This window comes from Gymnoscopelus microlampas (assembly GCF_963454915.1).
Source record: "Gymnoscopelus microlampas genome assembly, chromosome: 3".
In the NCBI taxonomy this organism is placed as follows: domain Eukaryota; kingdom Metazoa; phylum Chordata; class Actinopteri; order Myctophiformes; family Myctophidae; genus Gymnoscopelus; species Gymnoscopelus microlampas.
In genome coordinates this window covers 35091548-35101865 of record NC_139940.1, presented here as the reverse complement: position 1 = coordinate 35101865, position 10318 = coordinate 35091548, and positions in this window count along the sequence as shown.

Genomic DNA, 10318 nt, shown 5'->3' with positions numbered 1-10318 from the left:
CGTGGTTGAGGACCTTCAAAATAAAGGTCAAGTATTTGAGGATTTTACTGTCGTGATATTTAGCCAATTCATTGTGTAACAGGGAGACCTGCCTCCATTCAGGCTTCTGGGTCCACGCCCCAATTACACATGTGTAGGTAATCACTGATTAACCCCTCCCCTATAAAGCCTGGTGCTCATGCATTCATTCTAGCTTGGCTCTCTGACGCTTTAGGGGCACTGGCTTGTCTGAGCAAGGTAGGCAATGGATGTTGTTTTGCTTTTAAACTGTTTACTGTTGTTTTGTATTTTATTAATGGTATATGTTCCTCAGGCGCCCTCCCCTCTGCCTCACTGTTGAGTGCAGAGCAAAGGCCAAAAGGTGGTTTCTAGACCAAGTGGTAGGGCCCAAACCTCACTTAATCTGAGGTATGTGGTGTAAAGTTGCCTTTGTATGGATTGTGCCCTCATATAGTATGGTGGTTATAATATAATTCTGTATTTATAGGCCCCTGTATGCTCCAGCCATTATAGCCCTGCTATGGTGCCACTGTGTATGCTGCCGTGCCCCTGCCCTATACAGACCTTGACTGTTGAGGTACTTAATGTTTTGTATTTTGATTTGAAAGTATTTTGATATATAATTATAATGCCTGGTGGGCTAACTGTTGTCTTCTGTTTTATAGGTGCTCCTTAGCTCCATTGCTGCCTTTGCCCCTTTTCTTGTTAGTTGTTTCTGTATTATGGGTTTTACTTTTGCATCGATCACCCAACTGCCACTGATTATGCCACTGTTTATATATATAATTATCTAATTGCCATTTCTGTACCCCATTAGTTGGAGGCGACCAGTCGCATTGTGGGGGAGACCTTCTACTGTCCACTGCATGCCGTGTGTGTGGTTTTGTGTGCACCAACCCACCTAGTATTGTGTGTAAGTGTGTTTTTTTAGTAGTTTGAAGTGTTTGAAGTGTCACTGTACTAACTCCTCCGTCTCTCCTCCCCCCCTACAGTCTGACTGTGCCGTTCACTGATATATTTTATTATAGTGCTCTTGATTCGTTTAACTTTTATTTGTGACTTAAATTGTGATTTACCTGTTTAATTAAAGTACTGTATAATAGCATGATAATATTACTGTGGCATTTATAATAAATATGATTGATTACCTTGAGAAGCACGTCTCTGCTCCAGTCAATTACAAACGAACCTGTGTTGTACCTCTGTTATACTTAGTTACTTTAGCACTTTAATTGATTCTTTGGGCGAAACTCCCAAAGTGGCGTAGTCGAAGTTACATGATCTGTTATATTTGTGCCATGGTTACAATTGGTTGCCTGTAGCTTTAGATTAAGCAAAAGTTAGCTAGTTAGTGCAATATTACTTTAGTAGAGTGGTGTTAATTAAAGGTAGGGTAAGTGATTTTCTTTGGTTAAAATAAGTGTTAAATAGCTTTAAATTCTGATAGTACTACTGCTATAGAGTGTTTGTTCAGTAAAAGGAGTCTCCTTGTCTCTCCAGCTCTTTATAAAACAGGAAATGCATTTTTGTTTCAGTTTCAGTTTCTTTTCCAATTTTATCCAATCAGGATCAAGCCCCCAGAGCCGCTGAGAAATCTTGAAGCTGCCACCCCAGTGGCCAAAGCTGGAACTGCAGGCGGGGAGAAATACATGCGCGAGCAAAACATACTGATATATATTTATATATAGAGATATAAATATGTAAACATATTATACATAAATACATATGCATTTACATATACATAGGCATCTCCAGTGAATTTCATAAATATCTCGCGTTCAATCCTTGACACACGGGCTGCCGTAGAACGCAAAAATGACACTAGTGCGCATGCTCATAACTTTATGCCAACCCAAAACCGTCTCAATAATTCTACTTCCGGCAGGCTTCCGGGTGCTTCAAAACGCCAGTGAGCACATTCATTGAAATGATAGCTGGGGGCGGGGCAATCCTCCCTCTAGTTATATTATACCTCTATGATCAGGATAGAGAACTCAATCAGGATATAGATTAAACAAGTGAAATTGGAAGTGATGACACTAAGAAATGAGCAGGCAAAATTGGAACTGGAACTGGGAATGAAGCTTAAAAATGGGTACTTTCTCCTGATTGGCTGAGATTTTGACACCTATCGGTAAATGTATTTTCTGTTTATTAAAGAGCTGGAGAGACAGGGAGACTCCTGTTACTGAACAAACACTCTATAGCAATGATTACTATCAGAATATAGTGCTTTAACCTTTTAACAAAATACTTTTTGTTTTAAACAAAAAATATCACTTACCCTACCTTTAATATGCTTGGTCCAAATTGTCACCCCTCTTCTATAGGGGTATATATATATATAGTCTTTGGTATGACCTGGCCAGGGTTTGAATCCCAGACACTCTAACCACAAGGCCACTGAGCTGGTAAATACCAATCAAGCAACTTATATTAAAACAAAATGTTCATGGGGTCATTTTAACATCTACTCAGGATTTTATGTGCATCCTAGACAGTTTTTAAGTTTAAAAAAAAATATTGAATCAAGCAACTTAAAAACTGTGAGGGATGCACAAAAGCCTGAGTAGATGTTAAAATGTCCCATGTGTTTCAAAGTGAAAATAAATGTATCTACCATTAAATGTGGCATCATTGACTTAATCTATACGTATTTTTGTAATTTTGATAAGAAAATAGCTGTGTTACAAATTGCTAAATTACTGTTGAGCTATTTATATTTTGTTTGGGTTTGAGGGTAGTTAGGCCTCATCTTTATTTTATTTTTGTCTTGGGGATAGGTTATGTAGCCTACAGTATATATGTTATTTTTTGGTATCTGTGTTATCTGGGGGAAAGAAAGAAAGAGCACATTCTGAGCCAACGTCATTTGTCAACCTGCTGAATATAAATATTTGAAAGGGGATCAAGGGCCTCCAGACACCATACTGGCTGCCACACAGGTTGAAGAGAGCATCATTGCATGATGCCTGCATGGCTTACAACTCACAGTTTTACCACCATCTTAAGCTTCTTTCTTTTCCTGGAAATTCCTTGCAGTCCGGTGGATTGAGACGAAAATCGTTCACTTTTTCATAAAAGCGTGAAACTTGGTAGACTTGTACAGTTTGGGGCCCTGAACATTTTCAGATATGGAGCCATTGCAAAAAAAACCCCTGGTGGCCATGGCAGCCATTTTACTTTACACTATTACCAAATGTATTTTTCATCATAACTCCCGAACCAAACATGATAATATAGAATAGGTGATGTCTACACCTATGTTTTGATGGTCAATGATTACAATTATATCATGTACATTACAACATCATAAACTGTTCAGGTGAATAGGTAATGGTTAATTCAATAACGTTGTTTATGTACTCGGCTATTACGCCAAAAAATAGTTGAAAAAAACTGTACAGGAAAATAGGGCATATTTTAGTAACAGTGTCCTAACTGCGTGGCATAACATACAACAAAGCACATATGTACCTTTCAAGCAGGCGTGATTCAGCCAGTCGGGGGCGGGATTTGCCAACCCGTCCTGTACGTTCCCAAATCACGCGTCAAATATTTCCGGTTTTCTGAAGTTTGCGGTTATTATTGTGATTTAATATTATGTGTGTATTTCCTGCTTATTTAGGATCTTATACCGGAGTCATAGGCCGAGTTATTATTCTAGGAGTTGATACATGCTTATATGAAGGTTAATACTGCTTATTTGGAGTTATAAACTGAAGTTATAATCCGAAGGTACAAATATATACAAATTCTAAAAGCCACAACACAGCAGTGGACTTCACACATGTCACTTAAGTGTCACATGAGGGCATGTTGATTGATTAGGTCTGATATGAGGAGCTGGGCGACAGTGGCTATTGTTTAGAACAGTGCTAAAGCCAGTGTTTTGATTAATCAACAGAAGGTTACACCCACATGGGTAGACCAAACCGATATAAATGGAGTGGATGCTCACTATCATGACGAGGTGTTCTACCTGTACGTATGCACCAGTGTTACTAGTTACCAGGGTGTTATCGCTGCATTCGTAATCTTCCATTGCGAGCTCCGAGAGACTGACGGTAAGAATTAAGAGCGTGTTTATACAACGATAATATATTTCTGATATGGTTTATAGTTTTGTGTGTACTGTATATTTCATGTCAGTAATTTGTTGTTACGTTGTTGTTTGTATTTACTTTTTTAGGTTTATAACCTGACTCTTTACTTGACTACTGGCCTACTGGCTTACTGGCCATACTGGCCTAAAAGTGTTAGAGTGTGTTTGTAGTGTGTCAGTATAATAAAACCATCAACGACACGGGTCTGAGTTGTGTCCGCTAACTCGGTTGCTCAAATAACCGTCCCTTTACAAGGGGTATCTCCCCCTTTGTGTTCCCTTCACTGGCTTCTGGTTGCTGCCTGCACCCATTGCAAAACACTGGTAAAGGCCTGCAAGGCATTCAAGGGCATGGCATACCTTCAGGACATGATCCACCCCTACAGCCATTACCTCTCACTTAGATCAGCTAATACAGGAAGGCTGTTTGTCCCTTACCTAACTTGCCAAAGCTCCAAGCGTCCTAGACTCTTCTCCCTCCTGGCTCCCAACCTGTGGAATGACCTTTGGCCTTCCCCACTCAGTCAGGACTGCAGACTTACTCCCCATTTTTCACTGTAGTCTAAAAACGACTTGTTCACGTATGTTATGTTATATAGATAGACATACTCTTTACCACAAATGCTTAGATACCTTGTGTCCTTAGTTCTTTGAAACATTAAATTGTTTTGTGCTCTATTTATGTGATTTACCCTGTTGTTCAGGGTTCATGCCATTTACTCTAATTAGGCACTTTTCAAGTTGCTCTGAAAAGAGCATCTGCTAAATGCCTACAGTATATTGTAAATCTAACAGTGTCCTCCATGGCATGTCTGATGAGGTGTGTGTGTGTGTGTGTGTGTGTGTGTGTGTGTGTGTGTGTGTGTGTGTGTGTGTGTGTGTGTGTGTGTGTGTGTGTGTGTGTGTGTGTGTGTGTGTGTGTGCGTGTGTGCTTGTCACCACCCTAGTTAGATGGAGACTCGTAAGGGGCCACATACTGTAGTTGGTCAACCGAAATCACAACACATACTTTCAGTCCAATATTCTAATTGATTAAATGATTGCAGACCTGCCCACATGCCGGCTGTTGCGTACTCTTCTACCTATTTTAACATGGAAGTTGTTCAATATTGTGTCTCATAACCAGAAATTGTTGATGTCCTTGTCAAAGTTCATCAAAACATTTTACACATTGTATCTTAGTGCTAAGATGTATTGGGTCTAGAGACTTCAAGGTCAATGATCCCTCTGTGACAAAGAAGAGTACATAAACATGTATCATTATAATAGTATGGTCCCGACTCCTTTGTATGTTTAATTCATTTACTGTTTCCCAAACAGTGGGTCGGGACCCATATGTGGGTCGCGGACCAATTTTTATGGGTCGCGAGTAAATACCCCTTTATTTTTTACTTCCTACATGTTGATTTTTTTTTCTTTAATATTATTTCAAAAGATTTTCACCTATGTTCATCGACCAATTTTTATGGGTTGTGAGTACATAAATATGTAAATATCCCCTTTTTTTCATTTCCAACATAAAAATATATATTGCAAAATATTTTCAAAAAGTTTAAACAAAATAAACTCACAACTTTTCATCAATTAAAAACAATTTCAACATTTTTCTAAAGTGTTTCATAAATAAAATTAAAACATCTAATAATTTTCATAAATAAAAAAATAGAAAACGTTTAAGAGGTAGTGAAAATAGCAGATCCATAACACGGAACGAAGCGATGCATTGTGAGCTTGTAGATCTGTTATTTTCGTCAGAGCAAATATCTTATTTCTCTTTTGGGTCTTGAGCTAAAAAGTTTGGGAACTGCTCTAAATGTACCCATCCTAACTATTGGAACTGGATAACAGGCCAGTCTACTTACAGTTATCTGAAATGTCCTAAGCAATATTGTAAAATCAGTCCCAAGATTTCTTACAACTGACCACATAAGGTTCCTATAGCATGACGCAAATGCCTTTGCATTCTAAATTACATTACATTAAATCTCTGACTCTTAAACACATTGGTTTTCCAGAGGAACAAGCAGCTGACTTACCTTGGCTCTTATCGTGTGACAGTCTCCTCTGCCAGGCTGACTGTGGTTGTTGTTTCCCGGGTTCTTTTGTACCACCGCCTCCCATTATACCTCCTGCAGGGCCCCGCCCCCGGGGTTGTGACTGAGGTCAAACGTTTCCTGGATCAGTGCCAGGACAGCTGACAATTTGGATTTTTCTTGCTGACAGGCACAAGAATTAAACTCAAACTATTGATCTCCCTCCAAGAATGCACACTGGGGTGTCCAGCAGGAACAAAAGCGCAGAGTGAAAGGGGGTGAAATGAAAATAACTCCTGGTGTTTGTGATCCCCAGGTAACTTCAGGCAAAACATGCAGCAAAGCTTTTCCCCGTTCCATATGAGACAAGTGTCCTGTTGTGTGGAATTATGAAGGTCTTAACCACTTAAGCATGATTTATATTTCACCATATCATGATGTCGTGCGGCGCTACATGTTTTCGTTTTCTTTTTTTGCCTGTGACCAAATTAGTGACGCCAGGTTGAACGTTTGACATGCAACCATGTCAGCCTGTTCAGGAAAACGATATTGTATGCAGATATTAATGTCATTAAATATTGACATGTATCATGACATGTATTGAAATAACTTGAGTTTCTTTAATTGATGATGTATGGGATTGATCCAATGCATCAGTTGTAAGTGTCATGCATGTATTGTACATACACACTGTTTTCAAAGGTCACAGATTTGTTTTTGGAGAGTCAACAGACTGCGGTCAGACCTGGTACTGTATCAACATAGGTGTTACATGACAGTGTCTCACTGTGTGGCAGTCCTCCAATCAGGTCTCATTAAATTGGGGATCCCATCTTTATAGTCCTCCCACAGCTTGAGATCTAATTATAGATCTAATTGTTCGGAAAATACCGTAATCGCATCACCGTCTCATGTGCATTGGATAGATTGTCCTTGTTAAAGACTTCCTGTCCCTTGAAGTGGCCCAGTGTGAGAGAGGATGTGGCCCCACTGATTTCGCTCCAATTGTTCCCATCAAATGAGAGTAAAAAATAAAACCTGCTAGTTAGTTAGTGACTTTACTGTGTGTGTGTGTGTGTGTGTGTGTGTGTGTGTGTGTGTGTGTGTGTGTGTGTGTGTGTGTGTGTGTGTGTGTGTGTGTGTGTGTGTGTGTGCGCGCGCGGGTGCGTGCGTGTATGTGTGTATATCTGCCTGTGTCTGTCATTTATGAGCTTGGGGTCTTTTATGTATTCACTTAGTGCAAAGATTTAGGTTGGTACCTGGGAAACAGATTAAATGCATTCCTCTGAGATTAAACCCTGGGTAATAAAATTAGCAACCAGTAAAAGAAAAGAAAAACAAAAAAAAACAACTTGGTACCATGTCTAATTTATAGAGGGGAAAGTGAAAATGGAGCGAACACTGAGAAGGGATTTAAATTAACCCATTAATTAACCCAAGTTTTCTGAAAAACTTAAAAAATATATGTTGCTATATATTGTCTCTGTCGGGTGGAAACAGTCCCAAACTGTGACTTTTCAGGATTCAAATTAAAAAATAGCAAAAGTAGCAGATCTACAAGCTCAAAACGCTGTGTGACGCTATAGCATGATCAAGTAGTAGGGCATTAATTTACGAGAAAGGAAAAAAAGTTAGAATATGTAGATAAGAGGTTTCTGCCCGACAACAGCGATATATAGCAACAACTAAGATGACACAGAGGCGTTCCCAGCTTGAAAGGTATCACAACGTATAGGTCTAACAGGTCCTAATGGGTTAAGTGAAGAGGACTGAAGCACACTCAGCACATAAACAAGACATGTTTAAGTGTGTTTAAGAATATTTCAAAGTGAGAATAATACACTTTCAGACGGTACTTGTAAAAAATAAGTAAATAGTAAGTTAAACTTGAGCACTTTTCAAAACTTGACTACTTGAGTAACACAAAGTTTCACCAAAGGTAAACTCAGTACTGTACATACATGAGACAAGTTAAAATGTATTCCTGGTGTCCCTATTTTGGGCATGTCATTATAGGCTCACAACGTTGTGAGGTTGTAGATCAGCTATTTTCGCCATTTGTCACAATGACGAAGTATATAGGACATGTGTTACTGCTCGAGCACGGTCCAAGTAGGAGACCTTGCTCAGAGGATGTAGACTCACTTAAGGTCAAAATGGGTTTATAAGGGACCGGCGATTCACTGATAGATGATGGGGCCAAATTGTGTAGCGCTAAGTAATGAGAAATGTTTAAAAATAAATCATGATTGAATTGGAATCTAGTGCAATGGAACCAGGACTGGCGTCATAATATGACATCACGATGAAGACTATATGCAGTATAGATTAGTACTACATTTACGCTTAAGAGTCATATATAGACACTTCACTATCCTAGTTGAGAAACAATGTGATGGAGCCCAATGTAAAATGTAAACACCAAAAGCAAAACAGCAGTTTGTTACACAACAAGTACAGCTGTTTACTCTATTTATTTGGCAATTCAACCTGCAAAGGCAAGTTGTGACCACTAGATAGCAGATTCTGATTATACCATTTAGATTCTTTAGAGTCTTTTGCACAAAAATGCTTTGGCTATTAGTTTTAGTCAAATTCTAAAATGTCTTTACCAATTAAATTGGGCCAATACAAGTATTGGATTTAAGACATGACTGCACAAACAGTATTATCATGATATATATATCAGATTTTGAAGATTTAAATTATTGGCTATCACAATAAAACTAGCCTATTATTATATGCTCATCATCATGTGTTACAAAATGTTCAGAAAATACTGCAGACACTAGAACATATAATAGCCAACTGACAAACAAACAAAATAAATCTTAATAGCTTAATAACCTCATGAATGGCACCCTGTATTTTTAGCCTTCTGATCTTTCTAAGCAACTACTGGGAAACGATGCAGTTGGGGATGCCACACCTTGTTATGGAATACCTATTATACCCGTTGTCAGAGTACCCGTTGTAACCATCTGTCTGTCTGTGTCCCTTTTGAGCCCATATATGGAGATCTCTATCTGTCTGTCTGCCTGTGTCCCTTTTATGTCCATATATGGAGATATCTATAAGTGTCTGTCCGTGTCCCTTTTATGCCCAAATATGGAGATCGCTGATGTTATCAGCATGGGAATATAGGCCAGGGCGTTGCGCATATATACTGCATGATCTGTGGTTCTGGAAAGTCATTGTGCAGTGGTAAACATCTGTGGGAAATGTCTGAAGAGTGCAAACTGACTGTGAAAAGTGGACTGAAGTAATCAAATGGCGGGCGTGGGGAATTTGACAAGTGTGGGGAATTTGGCAAATTAAGTTTAGACTGGGGTTTCCATGGCAATCAATCAAGTGGGCCACGGCCAGAGCCATTTTTGGCGGTTCTGGAGAACCGCCTATCTGACCGACACAACGCTGGGCACTGCACTCCCCCAGGACACTTACGGGCAAGCAAATCTGTATTGCCGAATACAGATTGCCGACATTAATTTCTTTTTTCGGAATCAGTGGGGTCAAATAATGCTGGCATTGTCTTTGGGGCTGTTTGGAGTTGGCAGAGCCATTTTCATGAATGTACCACCTGGTCTGAGAAAAGGGGGGTGGACAGTTCTTGCCAAGCATGAATCCGAATAAAGCCCCCCTTTAACTTCTTTTTAATCAGAGTCATTGGGATCAGATAGTTCTGACATTGTGTTTTTTTTAGCTGGAATGAGGGGGGGGGGGGGGCTGTTTGTACTCCTTTAAACCTCCCAAATACTCAGCGTACAGCGTACAACATACTATGGTTTATTGTCAATGCTTTCGGTTGGTTATGAATGTTTTGAAATGCATCTGCTACAGCTCTGTCGCTGTTAGTGATAGCAAGCTAGCGCAAACCACTAACCGTTAACATGGGGTTTCCCATAGACAATGGTGGAAATGCTACGAGCTAACCAAATGAGCTGATCTACAAGCTTGGAAACTGCCTTGAGTTTATTTATTCACTTAAAGTCAGTTTGGTATGGATTACAAAGTATCTGATTCATGACTTTTTATTTGTGTATTGAAGTAATGACACTTTTGGTTTATTTTATAAAGAATAATGAAATGATTTATTCAATATATAAACAATCCTATGAGAATTAATGCATGCATGACATTTATATTTAATCATGTTGAAAACAGAATTTAATTATATTGT